General features: G+C 43.2%; 1 long non-coding RNA gene across 1 annotated transcript; it reads left to right on the forward strand.

The window, feature by feature from the left end:
- The first annotated feature begins 553 nt into the window (after window positions 1-553).
- On the forward strand, window positions 554-2,769 carry LOC122466986. The gene is made up of 2 exons (XR_006292807.1): window positions 554-652; window positions 1,868-2,769. It is a non-coding gene; the product is annotated as an uncharacterized LOC122466986 (long non-coding RNA).
- The last annotated feature ends 13,021 nt before the right edge of the window (window positions 2,770-15,790 follow it).

Raw genomic sequence — 15,790 nt, forward strand, 5'->3', positions numbered from 1 at the left:
TGGTCCAAATAATAAGTGCTAAGGGCATTCAGGTCTACCATGGTTAAGGGTAGCTTCACTGCAAAGGTGAGAGCTGTTACTGCTTGAAAAATATAGAAATGAACTGATGGTCCTGATATTAGGCAATGCAGTTAAACCACCTTTAAATACAGAGAAATAGCCACTTCTCAGGCTAAATAGCCAGAAAGTTTAGTCTGGGTAGAAATTTCCCAGGACTATGGCAGAATGCCAGACCCTATAGCATATTGGCTTCATGTTTTCTGTAAAGTCAGGCTTGATTTAAAAAAAAAAAAATTCAGGGAGCGCCTGGGTGTCTCAGTTGGTTAAGCGTCTGACTTCGGCTCAGGTCATGATCTCACCATTTGTGGGTTCGAGCCCACACTGGGCTCTGTGCTGACAGCTCGGAGCCTGGAGCCTGCTTCAGATTCTGTGCCTCCCTCTCTCTCTGCCCCTCCCCTGCTCACATTCTGTCTCTCTCTCTCAGAAATAAATAAACATTAAAAAAATTTTTAAATTCAGGAATCTGTAACGGGTTTTTCATTTCTCTCTGTTTAGGTGGAAGTTTGCTTCTAAGGAAAAATACTGGAAGGAATAAAATGCAGCCAAGAGGGGCCGTCGCTTTAACACACACCTGCTCTTTCCTCCCCATCAGGTCAGAAGTCTCCCTGAAACATTCCAGGGCCCCCAATTCCATTTGCTTTTGGTGCCCACCCTTGATGCCCTCACTATGTGGAGAGAGCTCACCATCCTGGGTTCTCAGTGTAATGAAACATGTTACTTGTGAGTTTTATGTCAACAAGGGAGTGATTATAGAACAATATGTGTTCTGCAACCTTTAGCAACATGAACCTTTATGAGCACAGCATTGGCATTTCCTTTTCTGTCAATGTTGAGATAAATTTATGGCATGACATGGAGGAGGGATGGCATTGCCTTTGAGATGAGAAGCAGGACTGTAGGCCTGGCCCCCTCAGGACATCCACACACCTGCCTCGCTCTCCATACAAAGATACTTGGGAGGATGGGTAGTTTCACGGAAGGTTGGTTTTTGTTTTTTTTAATGATTCCTTATGTCCACCTCCTTATGTCGCCTTGTGTCTTCCATGTTTATTTATATCACATTAATTAATCTTATTAAAGAGAGGAGGTGTAGTGTAATAGTTAAGAACAAAGACTTTGGTTGGGGTGCCTCGGTGGCTCAGTTGGTTAAGTGTTCAATTCTTTTTTTTTTTTTTAATTTTTTTTTTTAACATTTATTCATTTTTGAGACAGAGAGAGACAGAGCATCAACGGGGGAGGGGCAGAGAGAGAGGGAGACAATCAGAAGCAGGCTCCAGGCTCTGAGCCATCAGCCCAGGGCCCGACGCGGGGCTCGAACTCATGGACCGCGAGATCGTGACCTGAGCTGAAGTCGGACGCTTAACCGACTGAGCCACCCAGGCGCCCCAGTTAAGGGTTCAATTCTTGATCTCAGTTCAGGTCTTGATTTCAGGGTCTTGATCTCATGGTTGAGAGTTCAAGTACCATGCTGGGCTCCATGCTGGGTGTGGAGACTTAAAAAAAAAAAAAGAAGAAGATTTTGGAAGCAAATGGTTCAGCCTTATCATTTTCTAGTTGTATGACCTTGGGCAAATCATTTAGTTTCTCTGAGGTCACTTTATATAATGGTGGGAGGAGGGAGGAGGGGAAATTCCTCTTATTGAGGGCTGCTGAGAGGCTTAAATATAAAACTTTATGAAAGTACGTAGCAAAATGCCTGCCATGCTGTCACATGCTCAAGAAGGGATAGCTACTATTATTCCTGATTTTGTCTTTCATGTTCTAGTTTCCTGGTGAAAGGGCTGTACTTTTTTTTTGTCTTCAGCAGGTGCCCAACAAGATTGTTGACGATGTCTGTGTCTACACCAGCATTTCTCGATCACCAGTCCCGGCCATGGAAGCAACATATTCCTGCCTTAGGTTTATTTCTCTCCCTTCTCTGCTTCTGGATCATCTCTCCCACCTCCTCACCCATCTCCTCCTCCACCATTTACCACCTGCTATCAGAATCAGGGTGGAAAACGTGGGCACACGCCCACGAGTTTTTAGTATAGTTTTAACAAAAACACAAAATTCCACCTAATGCCATAACATTAGGTGGCTCTCTTTAAAAAAAAAAAAAACAAAAAACAAAAGACCAGAAACACAACCCAAAACTATTGTGTAGACCAGAACACATATCATTTGGTGATTGGATTTTTCTGTTTGTTTTTTCTACCAGTCATGCAATGTACACTTAATACAACTCTGAGACTCTTTGAGTGCAAACTAGCAAGAGTTGAAACATTTTACAGACTAACAATTACATTTAAATCCTTGTTTTTACCTGAGTGGGTAAAGAGATAGGATAGCTGAAAAGTACCAAGTAAAGGGGTGGAGTAGGTCATCGCCAGTGGGGTATCATATCATTGTTCAGTCGACATGGCCTTAGCCACACTTCCTGATTCACTGGGAAGTGTTCCTTGTGCATCATTTTTGCTCTTGGCCAGCTTACCCCCACTCTCCACTGCTGCTGCGGCCATGCCCACAGATGCCTCATCAACCTAGTGGCCCCTCTTCCCGTCCCAGGGAATTAATGGGCTCCTGGCACTTATTAGAAGAGGTAGCGGATCTGGAAAAGGAAATCAAAACGCAGTAGAGAAGGCAGAACACAGTTTGGGGAGTCTCTGGCAAATCTGAGTTCAGGTCTGAACTTTAATATGTGCTGGCTGTGAGGCTTTGAAGAACTCATTTAGTTTCCTGAGTTTACTTTATCCGTAAAACAGTGCTTCTTTTCTTCACAATCAGACATTTATCAGGTATTTACCAAGTGCCAGGCACTGTTCTAGTGCCCACTTCCAGGGAAGGGGGGTTAGGGGCTGGGGGTTAATGGCGTGGGTACAAAGATTTTAAAATAGCTCAGAAAAGGATTCACTGAGAAGGGGACATCTGAGGTGAACACTTGAAGGAAGTGAGACAGTGAGCCATGAGGGTATCTGGGGTGGGGAGAACGTTCCAAATAAAAAAATAGCTAGTTCAAAGGCCCTAAGGCAGGAGGGATCCTGGTGCACTGGAAGAACAGCAAGGAGACCAGTAGGGCTGGAGCAGGTGAGCAGAGCAGACAATAGCAGCAGATGGGGGCAGAGGGGAACAAGAGGGAGCTAAGCTGTGTTCAGCCTCGTAGGCCGTGGGGAGAACTTAGGTATTTTTTTTTTAATGTTTATTTACTTTTTGAGAGAGTGACAGAGACAGAGTGGGGGCCAGGGAGGGGCAACGCAGGCTCCAGGCTCTGAGCTGTCAGCACAGAGCCCGATGAGGGGCTCGAACCCACAAACTGCAAGATCACGACCTGAGCCGAAGTCAGACGCTTAGCTGACTGAGCCACCCAGGCACCCCTGGGTTTTTACTTTAGAGAGGATGGGAAGTCACTAGAGGGTTGTCAGCCTAGGACTTGTGTTTTGGAAGAGTCGTTCGGGCTGCTGCGTTGAGAACAGAATGTAGGTGGGCAAGGCCAGGAAGCAGGGACATGGGTTAGGAGGAAGAGACGATGGTTTGGACCAGGGTATGGCTGTGGACGTGGGGTGGAGGATGGCTCGATTCTGGACATTTCTTGAAAGTGGCATTAACAGGGTTTGCTGATGAACTGGATTGAGTGTGAGAAAAAGAGAAGAGTCAGGGAGGCCTGTGAGGTTTTTGGTCTGAGAAATTAGAAGAGTTGTGTGGCCATTAGCTGAGATAGTTGCGGCTGGGGGAGGAACAGGTTCCGGATGGGAGGAGGAAATGGAGAATTTAGTGGTAATACTAGTATCTGCCCTGCCTCTCTCATGGATTAAATGTGATGACTTATGTGTGATTTACCCTCCAAATCTGCCTACTGCTGCTAGTAATCAAGTGCTCTTTCCCTTCCTATTCAGAAGTGGTCTGTTCCATGGGCAGTCCCCTCTCTTTCATGCTCAAGTGGCTCTAGTCAGTGGTGGGTGAGGGGTTCCTAGCACATGGACTCTTGGATCTGACAGGTATTATCGGAGCTATATTTAGGTGGATATTTTAGGATAGGTCCTCCAACCGTGACTCAAGTATGACTTAACAGTTAATACTTTTATTTCTCCCTAGCAGAATATTGTTTCTAATTTTTCTTTCATATAGCAACTGATGTTGCCATGCAGATCTCTTGGTTGCTATGAGATGGTAACTTTACTCTGCCCTGTGATTGGCCGGGGCCTCCTATGCTGTGTGGTTCTCACTCAGGCGACTGACACTGAGCTGTTACTATGGTGAACTTTACAATTTCCTTTGATTGGTGGATTTCAGAAATAGGTCATCAGTGGAATTCATTATATTCTGTCAGGAAAAATGAAAAATAAATATCATAACTTTTCCCTGTTACCAACATGAAGGAAACGCTACACTTTAAGACATAATGAATCTCTGTTGGAGACATAGAGACCTTCTGAGAATTGAAGGGTGATGATGATCCTGTGTTAAATTTGGGTGGAAAATATTTTCCCTCTGGATTGGAGTTGATTATTCAGAGTTTGAGGCACCAGGCTCATCAGAGTTGGGGGGGGGGTGTGTGTGTATGGACTGAAATGTAAACTGCCCTCTCTCTGTGAGATTAGGGGTGATGCTGGTGGTCTGGGGTGGAAGGTGGGAGCAACGTGCTCATTAAATGCAGCATCTTAGGACTAAGTGTTCTCGAGGTGTTAGGAGGGTGCTAAGATTTGAGTTATCAAACTCCCTCTAGAGAGGAAAGCCACTGAGGGCTTCTGGCTTGACACAGGGTCCCAAGAGTCCAGGCAAGCTTGTGGAAGCTGAGCCCTCCTCTCTCCCACCCCCTCCCCTGCCTCACACAGGTGGGTAGGCAGATCCTGGGGAGGCAGCCCTCTGCTCATCTCTAACCTCAATTAATGGGAAAAGGGAGTGGAAGAATTAGTTTTAACCCTTCTAATTTTGTAACCTAACTCTAGTCTCTAGAAGAAAAAGTGGGAGAAAGATGGAAGAAGAACTTGGGAGGAGGGATGAACCATTTAAAGTGCATCAGATCTGGGGCACCTAGGTAGCTCAGTCAGTTAAGGGTCTGACTCTTGATCTCGGCTCAGGTCATGATGTCACGATCCGTGAGACTGACCCCCAAATCGGCACTGCGCTGACACTGGGGAGCCTGCTTGGGATTCTGTCTCCCCCTCTCTCTGCCCCTCCCCCCTCTCTAAATAAATAAATAAACAGTAAAGAAATAAAGCGCATCAGATCTACCTTTCTCTAATACTTGACTAACAGGTCCTGTTTGGAGGGATGGGTGGGGTGGGGGAGGAGGCTGTACTCGAGGCAGAGTAGGCGAAAGATTGGGGTGGTGGGGCTCATATTGGACACCCAGAGCAGATCATTTCTAACAGCCCCCTTTTTATAGGACAAAATTATTTTTAGCGGTAATCGCACAGTGAAACCAATAATAATAATGGTCAGAAAAGAAATGTTCTTTTATGAAATGTATTCTGTCATTTAAAAAATTAAAAATAAATATCCCATAAAAGGAAGAGAATCTGGGGGTAATACTTTCAATGTCATTAACGTATTGTTTTGAAGAAAGAGATGAAAACTTAGACCTATTTATTGGTCTTTCACAGTGATGAATAGTAATTTTGTAGTTTCTGTTTTCGCCATTAACTTCTGCAACTTTGTCAGCGACTTTGTCAAACTTGTTTTTCTTCCCATATTCATGAAGTGTCAATCTGTCTTTGATCAAAGAACACTTTTTATTAATTTTAATTTTAACCTTGAAAGGCTTCTTGCATATGAAGCAACATATTAAATCAATAGGAAAAGTCTTAAACATAAGGAGGTGTTTGGCAGAAATGCATAAAACTCCCATTGCGCGATAAATCCCAGAAAATTTAAACAGTAAAAAACTCCAAGCGGGGACATAGAAGGACAACTGAAATAACTCAAGTTCTGTTTGTCTTTACAATTACTATGCTATCATTATTTATCTTGAATCAATTGTTTGAACACCAGAATATGTACTAGGAGAGGTGGGAGACTTGTGTCCAGAGCAAGCTCTATTATGTACTTACCCTCAAAATAAATGCACGGAGTTGGGTCTCTGAATCAGGTTCCATGTAGAAGATGTTTACTAAAGGAGAAGCAATAAAAAAATGTGCTACATTGAAGTTTACATGTATATTATTAAAACCCAGCAGCAACTGCTACAACTGTTTAGAACCTAGCTCAACAAAAGATCTTTTTTCGTTGGGGGAGAGCAGAGTATTACTGACATTGTTTAGATTTGCTTGCCATGGTGATAATAGAAAGCAGACTGGCTTTTTAGTTGGTTTATTATTGTTTTTTAAGTCCCCCTCTAGGCCATGAAGCCCTGGGTTGCCTGCCCCTGGCCCGATGCTCAAGCAGAATCCGTATGATTATGTCTTGCTGGCAGCTGGAGGGTGTAGTAAAGGGCGATAATGCGAGAGTTTGAAGGAATGACGGAGAAACACTGAGATGCAGTGGGTCAGCAAATATCTGGTAAATCCTCTGGCCCTGGCACCACCAGATGGGTTTTCTTCTCTTCTTACTCTCATAATAAAAGGAAAACAAACAAACAAACAAAACCAATCACGCATCATTAGCGAAGTGTCCTTTCCCATTAAAACATTAGTGATTCCTGAGGCTTTGGGTGCTATTTGCGCCAGCTCTGGGGTGGAGTAACATTTCCACCTGACTTTTTGCCATTTTATTCAGTTCCAGGGCATTGTTCTTTGTTTCATTTTGTTTTTAGTATGATTTTTAAATTTATTTTTTAATTTACATCCAAGTTAGTTGGCATGTAGTGCATTAATGATTTCAGGAGTAGATTCCAGTGATCCGTCCCAAAGGTATAATACTCAGTCTCATCCCAACAAGTGTCTTCCTTAATGTCCCTGACCCATTTAGCCCATCCCTCTACCCAAAGCCCCTCCAGCAACCCTCAGTTTGTTCTCTGTATTTAAGTCTCCTATGCTTTGTCCCCCTCCCTGTTTTTATATTATTTATGCTTCCTTTCCTTTATGTTCATCTGTTTTGTATCTTAAATTCCACATATGAGTGAAGTCATATGATACTTGTCTTTCTCTGACTAACTTCTCTTAGCATAACACCCTCTAGTTCCATCCACATCGTTGCAAATGGCAAGATTTCATTCTTTTTGATCTGCGGCATTGTTTTTGACCCTTAATTTCATTTTGCACTGCACTCAGCACTGAGTTCATCTTTACCAATAAAACATGTGACATGCTTTGCTGAATCTTCAGAACCAGTTTAGTCACAAGGGCAATGGGTTGCAGAAACCATCGTTATGAGGGCTAGAATGATTGGTAGAGGAGGGAGAAAGAAAGTCCAGCAGAATCAGGACTTACCCTTCCAGGTTTATTTATGTATGACACTCCCTTTTCTTCTTGTCACCTCATCAGATATTTAGATCCATCCGTGTAGTAATAGATGGTCTCCGGGGTAGGGCGATTTAAAAGCTCTGGTGCCTGGAATTCTACCATTAGTTCTGTATATTCCTTTAGGTTAAATATTGTTTGCTCTCCTGGGGCCTCGGGGAAGCAAGGACCCCTGGTGTGCAGACACCCCTGGGAGAAGTAACACATTAAGTCTCTAATACTTTAGTATAAACAAGAATATTCAATTGTTTCCTCTGTTATCTGATCAGCAGGATGGGGACCATGGGCACTTAGAAAGCCATGGAGCCATCTCTCAACCCGGCCCTGCTCAGTCTTGAATGTGTATCTTTGCCTTAAGGAACTCCCATTCCCACTCTGAGGAATAAAGACAGAAAAAGACCCACCCTATTGATGATAGGTCTGAAGGAACTTAATATGTAAAGAATAACATGTTTTAATTTCATTTCTCTCCCAAGAACCACAACATCCTCCTGGCCTACACCACAGCCCCTGGCTTCTCCCGAAGAGTGCCGGAGGCTTCATGCTATCATTTGTGTCTCATTTTTATTCTGCTCACATCTGTCTCGGGAGAGGGCCCTTTGAGACTTCTTCTTGGCTCTGCTTCAGGCTCCATAATAGCAATGGATCCATGCTTCTTAATACAGTGAGAGCCAGTGGCAGCCATCCAAAGTGCCCTCCATGGAGGGAGTTTGTAGGAGTGGTGTTTTCAGCATGCATTAAAAAATCAGGAGCCAGCCAAGACAAAGGCCCAGACTGACAGCGTGCCCCTAAGAAGGGTGCCTGCACCAAGGTTTAAAAAAAAAAAAAAAAAAAGAAGGAAGGAAAGAAAAGCATTTTCTTTCCTGTTGAGATGAGTTAATGTCCTGTGCCAGCTTTTGTTCCTTGGGAGCATTGTGTGTGCATATGCGCGTGCGTGCACGGCCAGTTGCTCACACGGCTGCTAATTGAAAAATCATCAGGGCAAGTTGTAGAAATGATGCTGGAGAGTATTAAGAAGGCAGCTGAGAGTGTGTCTACAAAGGTTATCAAGAGAAAATGAGGTGACCTTGACTTTGTTCATTGTCTCTTAAGTTTTAAAATTGTATTCGTGTCATTACATAATCCAGGAATGTTCATTAACTGCCTGTCTGGATGATTCTGTTCATAATGTGTATTTATTCGGAGCACACGTTGTTAATCGGACACACTCCAAGTGACCTGGATGGGGAACAGGATCCATTATTCTAGGGTTTAGGACTGCATATATCAATGTAGTACTACTTAAATTTATACTCCATTTCACGAGCCATTGTCTTGCACTCGATATAGGTATTTTCCCAGGAATGTGTGTCTGAGGTAGGTATTTTAAAATGAAATCTATTTTGACTGGTCCAAAAACTTTGAAATTCCTGTGGCCAAACAAACGTTCCTTTCTGAAAATTATGAGTTAGGAATGAGAAGGTCATTGGCCTGGTCATCTTCACTCTGTGGGCTCAGTTTTCTCCCGCTACAAAAGTAGAGGATGAGCACAGCAAAAGATTGCTAAGCCTCCTTTCCAGTTTTATTTTTCTGGGTTCTGAAACGGTTTCGTGGCATGAGTAATCATCTCACAATTTACCGGGGCTGCCTTCATTAGTACCTGAATTGGTACTAACAGATTGTCTGAATTCGTTATTCTTTTCCATTATTCTTTAGGGAGGAGGTGGAATGAGTCCTTAGCTGAGGAGGTTATAAAAGCACACAGAGATCAGCATGAAGACAGAGACAGGAAGAGAGGAAGCGAGACCTGTCAGCTTTCTCCCCCAGACAGCGTGAACGGAAAAGCAGACTCCCCATTGCTTGCTCACAGCTTTTGCACACAGACCTGTCAGCATCGGACACCCAGCCGTAGGGGAGCAGCCACGAGACTTTTCTGGAAGCCGGCAGGCCTCCCATGCAAGCGGCTCTCCTACAAGTGTCCATGCAGGAGAGAAAAGTCTGTGAAGTGTATGAATTACAGGAAGTGAGTCTTAGGGTCATTGCTGGGGCAGGGTTCCCCCCAACCTTCACCCTATTTGGCTATTCCTTGAAACTCTCTCCATACCACAAAGGGTCTTAAGAGGTGGTTTTTTTTTTTTAATTTTTTTTTCTTAGTATTTCCATTGTAGGAAATTAAAAACCTCTTCCTTGGTGATAATAAAAATTAAGTAATGTTGTACCATTGGTGGCTTTTGGTGGCAAAAAACCATTTTTTTGGAAAAGGCCTATTGACTAAGAATATTTATTAACACGCTTTGAAGGAAATTGAGAGCAAAATATGTTCTGTCTCCAGATCACACAAATTACTCAACTTGTAGTTGTATAACCACACAACTTTCTGAAAAGAATAACGTGGTTGACCTTAACAGACATTTTCCGAGCATCTGCTGTTCGTACAGCAAGGTGCTAAGGATGAAGAGATCCAAACTTCCTTGCCATATTTTCGTATTCCTGGATGTCCCCCTCCTATGGACTGAATGTTTGTGTCCTTCCATAATTCATATGTGGAAACTCTACTCCCTTCCCACCATAATGGTGGTATTAGGGAGTGAGGCCTCTAGGGGTAATTAGGATTCGATGACGTCATCTGGATGGAGCCCTCGTGAATGAGATGAGTGCCTTTCTCTAAGAGTCACAAGAAGGCTTGTTTCCTCTCTCTGCTCACGGCTGTGTCAGGATACAAGTGGAAGTTGACAGTCTGCCACCCAGGAGAGGACCCTCACCAGGACTTGACCATGCTAGCACCTTGATCTCAGGCTTCCAACCTTCAGAATTGCGAGGAAAAACAAAATTCTATTGTTTGTAAGTGTCTCAGGCTATGTACTTTGTGATAGCAGCCCAAACTGACCGAGACACCATCTTAGAGTCACTATTTTCCAGAACCACACATTTATCTGTTTTTCCTACCTAATATTTTGTGATGTGCACTAGCCTATCAATAAATTCCAGTTTTAATTTGGTTCTTATAAAGCAGCAAATTTGCCAACATTCTCCGTTCTGCATTTCGACTCCATGCCAGTTAGTTATTTTCTAGTCATGGTTGTTTTCTAATATAATCTTCAATTCACAGTACGCTGCTGGATTATTTGAACACTACTTGCTGGTCTACAGTCTTAGCACAATTATTATGGCAGCTGGTATTGTTTATCATAGGAAGCAGAAGAGAGTTTTCTTTCCCGTTGGTGACTCTACTCTGTTTGTACATAATATCAAAATACTGCTTTTTATATAATCATTTTTAAAAACCACAATGCTCTCATAAATTGTTTGAACAAACTCTTATGTCACTAAACAGCATACTTTGCCTACATATTACCTATATAATTTTGGCTGACTTGATACAGGTATATACAAAAGCACAATCTAACTTAGAACAGGATATTCTCCTGAAAACACAGAAGGTCAAAGTTCTTTAGACAACTCATCATTTGTCAAAAGTTGACAGTAAGGGACCCAGGGCCACTATAGGCACCATATAGTGTTACATGATGAAAATGGTAATTAAACCCCAAACTATGACAAAATGACTCAAACCCAAATCTGAACATGGAAGAAAATGGAGTTTTAAAAGGAAGGTGCACTGTCAGAATGGCTAACATTAACAACTCAGGCAAAACAGATGTTGGTGAGGATGTGGAGAAAAAGGATCTCTTTTGCCCTGCTGGTGGGAATGATAACTGGTGCAGCCACTCTGGAAAACAGTATGGAGATTCCTCAAAAAATTAAAAATAGAACTACCCCACGACCCAGCAATTGTACTACTAGGTATTTATCCAAGGGATACAAGTATGCTGTTTCAAAGAGAAATATGCACCCCAATGTTTATAGTAGCACCATCAACAATAGCCAAAGTATGGAAGGAGCCTAAATGTCCATCAATGGGTGAATGGATAAAGAAGACGTGGTGTATATATACAATGGAGTATTATTCAACAATCAAAAAAGAATGAAATCTTTCCATTTGCAACTATGTGGATGGAACTAGAGGATATTATGCTAAGTGAAATCGGTCAGTCAGAGAAAGACAAATATATGACTTCATTCATAGGAGGACTTTAAGATACAAAACAGATGAACATAAGGGAAGGGAAGCAAAAATCATATAAAAATAGGGAAGGGGACAAAACATAAGAGACTCTTAAATACGGAGAACACACAGAGGGTTACTGGGGGTTTGTGGGAGAGGGGTGGGCTAAATGCGTAAGGGGTATTAAGAATCTACTCCTGAAATCATTGTTGCACTATATGCTAACTAACATGGATGTAGATTTTTAAAAATAAATAAATAAATAAAAAATAAATATTTACTTTTCTAAAGTTAAAAAATACAAATAAAGGGAAGGTGTAGAAAATGTGACTGGAGGTTGTTGAAACAAACTCACTTGCTCGACAATTTTGTATGTGGACCATGGTGGCAGTAACTATCAAAACAAGACTGGAAATGATGTCAACGTCCCTTCTTGTCAGTGCCTTTCTGGCACACTGAATAAACGCAAGGCAGGGGCCCTTTAAACGGAATGTGTTTAGTGTAAACTGAAGCTTTCAGTTGGGAGTCCATTTCTATGAGTCTAACAGTCTTGCTCTTAATGCTACTTGGTTGTGGCACATGAGGAGGGAGCGGCTGGGATTAGCTATGCTCCCAGCCAACTCTCCTCCTGCTTTCTTGCTAGCTGCATCCTGGGGTGACCTTACTGTTCTCTCCCAGGGTTAGTTGGAGCTAACATTTTGATCTTGGGTCCATTTTTTTCCTTCAAATCCTATAAAAACACAATGCAAAAGAGGATTGTGAGCTCTTGCTGCCTTTGACCTTTGAGCAAGAAAGGTGACTGAGCTCAGATGGACTTTGCCCATTGGGTTAGGGGAGGATTCAGGCTCCCGGAACACATAGAGGAGGAGTGGGAAGAGACCCAGCATGCTCTGACGGTGCTTGGTTTCTTGGTAACGTGTAGGCTTGAAGGAGGTGACCTATCTCAGCAGGATTGCCCGTCATGGGGTGACAGAGACATGTTGAAGGGGATGGCCACCCACCCACTTGCAAAGAAAAATTCCACCCTCCTGCTAGAGGTATGTTTCCTCCCATTCATGGATGTTCCCATTCGATGTGGCAGCACCTGAATTAATGGAGGAGAGGAGTGTGAGTGGGACACAGAGAAAGGCTTGGCTAAAAGAGAGAATCAGATGAGAGGGGGTTGACCTGACTGGTGACTAGCTCCATTTGCCAGCTCAGAAAGATTGTCATCACCACCCAAACCATACCGAGTTTAGACTGTGACTGTTACCTTCTTGATAAACTGTGTAGTGTCTATTGTCCTGTATGAATTCAGTTCTTCTCAATAAGGTTTTCTTTCTTTTGAGAAAGATCCCCTCCTAGTGCAGAGAGGTCTGTGAACAGGGTAGGCACAGGACAGTAGTACCAGCTGTGCTTGGACAATGACGCCTTGTCTGGGGGAAGGGCTGAAGCGGGGCCTGGATCTGGCCTGCTCAGCTTGCTAAGCTGAACTCTGGCCCAGGGCTGGGTCAGCTGTGGGAAGGAACACCTTTGTGTAATTGGTCTGCATTTTTCTAGCCTGTGAAAAGCCCTCTTAAAGTGTTAGCGGTATGTGGTCCCATCCCAGGAGGGTCCAGGAGCCATGAGCAGGGGCGTCCTGGCACTAAATGTGTGTAGCTCATGGGCACATCTCGACGGAGCCTATGCATGTTTGGTTGGCCACTTACTACTCTTGTACCTAAAGAGAGACAAAACCTTGGCATTCAAGAGTTCCATGAATAACTGTGCTGGTCTCTCGGAATTTGATGAGGACCCAGGCTCCCTCCCGCATGGGCTCAAAGAATCAACCCTCTGGTCCTAAATTTTGTCTGACACCGTTTCCGAGAGCTGTTTGATCTAGGGTGAGTCATTTAAACCTTCAGATCCTTCGTTTCTTTACCTGTAAAAATGGGGATGACACTTTTTACATTAAAGGATTGTCCTGAGGATTAAACAGGAGAATGTTCTGGAGAACATTTTGGGGCCTGTAATATCCTGAACAAATGCAAATATTAGGAACGGTCAGTACTCTCCATGCACGCTTAGTCTCTGATTCACCTCAGGTTGAGAAACCAGATGTCCTTGTTTGTATCTTGTGCAGTGGCCACTTCAAAGTCTTGTGAAGTCTCCTTAATAATTGCTAGTGTGCGCTGAGCCCCTGTGTTCTGAGGACAAGGCTGTACCGCGAGATTTCTGTTGCTGTTTTCTTGGAGGAGACTTCCCTACCGATAAATGACACAGCTCATGGGAACTTCAGAGAGAAAATCTATGTGCCAGAAACATTTTTTTTTTTTTTTGGTAAAGTTAAAGTAAAAAAACAAAAGATCAGGGGACAAGCAACATCAGGAATCTGATTCCCTTTAAGTGAATCTCAAAATTGTTTTGTTAATTTATAAATGGTAAGGATAAACATTTCAGTCAGACTGAGACAAATGTCGGTCTCCTGGCCTGTGTGTTTCCCACTCCACAGAATGCTATCGGCAGCATCCCCAACCCCCTCTTGGACCTACCCCTCTTTCAGGTCTTTCTCCGTGCCATCACAACCCTCTCAACTTCATCAAAATCGTCACTAGATGGACCCACACCTGGGTTGATGGGTAGGTGGAGCAGGTAGTAACAGAGCTTAAGAAATTCGTCCGCCCCCAAACATCTCCGGAATATCTTGTTGCTAATGACTGAAATCCCATTACGAGCCACCAATTCTTCTGGATTAAAAAGTTACCTCCTACTAATATCCAAGTCACGACCGGAAGAGTAACATATAAACCTGTTACTTATACCTTAATGTGAAGGACTTGATCCAGGAGCCAGCAAACTTTTTCTACAAAGGATCAGATAAATATTTTAGGCTCCGTGCACCATAAAGTGTCACAACTGCTCACCCCTGTCATTGCGGAGTAAGCGCAGCCATAGACGGTGCACAAAAAATGAGCATGGCTGGGTTTCTATAACATCTCATTTGCAAATACAAGAAGTGAGCTGCATTCGGCCTGTGGGCTGTAGTTTCTGACTCCTGACTTAATTGAATCCTTTCAAAGGGGGCCACCAGCTGAGAGAGCAAGGGGAGCAGCAGGCACCTGATGTGGGGGAGGTGGCCAGTAGGGTGTGTAAACGTGGGACAAAAAGCCACCGGAGAGGTGGATCTTATAAGCCAAACGTCCTAAGAGTTAGTCCTATTTAGACATTTAGACATTTTTTTTTCTGAGTTGGAATTATTTGACTCAATCGGCTTGTCTGCTACATATATTTCTATAATTTTGATGGGGGGGTACACATTTTTTCAGTTATTTTAATTTTAGTTAGTATATCATTCTTATTTAGCGTATCAATAAAATAGGCAAAGGGCCAGGCAGCTCCCATTCTACCATTTAACAGCGGGGCATGCTATTCATGTCATGGAGGTTGCTAAACATTAAAAGGGTAATGCTTTTGAATACAAATAGATCTCTAACTGCATTGCACTGTCCTCTTCAGTTTACATTAAACACGTTTTGATGCTTGAAACGCATTTGCGGATGGTCTGAGAGGAGAATGGTGTTCTGATTTCCTTGGAGCTGTGCATGAAAGAAACTTTTACTCTTTTTGTCCAGTGAGCGTTTTATTTCAGGATCAATAGTGGCTGATGTAATGGTGCTTAGTCCTAGCTGTGACATGTTCTTAAAGTCAAAAGAGATTTGTAAGCATTTGTAAGCCTCTTTCAGGTGCCGGTGGGCACACAGGGGAAGGTGCGTGATACCCGCAAAGCTGGAGACGCTGACCCACGTCACAGAGGGTGTGAGCTTGGGTGGTGCTCCAGGAGCCAGGTGGGATTGGACCTAAGACATGACTCCTCTTTGCCAGTCCCTCCTGTGACAGACAGCACAACATGGAAGGTGACAAATTTAGAATTAGGAATAGAGCCTGCAGCCATGGAGCTGGCAAGATGGAATCATAACCACAGCCTCCGAGAAGACTAAAATGGACCACTGAGGTGGGGAGAGGAAGGGCAGTGGGGTTGCTGAATTGGTGCCTTCGTTTGACCCTGAGACTTACTGGCTTCTCTCCGCCTTTGGGAACTGACCCAATGCCTTGGAGACAGTCTAATTATCTTTTTATACATTCATGAAGAAGTTTATTTTTGGTAAAGACATCAAACTGGAATATACTTGATTAGTTTACATTGGAAAAGTAATTTGGGGCTCATCATCCAAATTACATTAAAAATGCTGAACTGTATTCCAGTTATCATCTAGTCTAGCCTGTTTCTTACTGTATCAGGGAGACGGGGTAATACCAAATGACAGGGCCTGCATATATTTTGTGTTCTTAA

This window comes from Prionailurus bengalensis, chromosome A3 (genome assembly GCF_016509475.1).
Source record: "Prionailurus bengalensis isolate Pbe53 chromosome A3, Fcat_Pben_1.1_paternal_pri, whole genome shotgun sequence".
Lineage (NCBI taxonomy): Eukaryota > Metazoa > Chordata > Mammalia > Carnivora > Felidae > Prionailurus > Prionailurus bengalensis.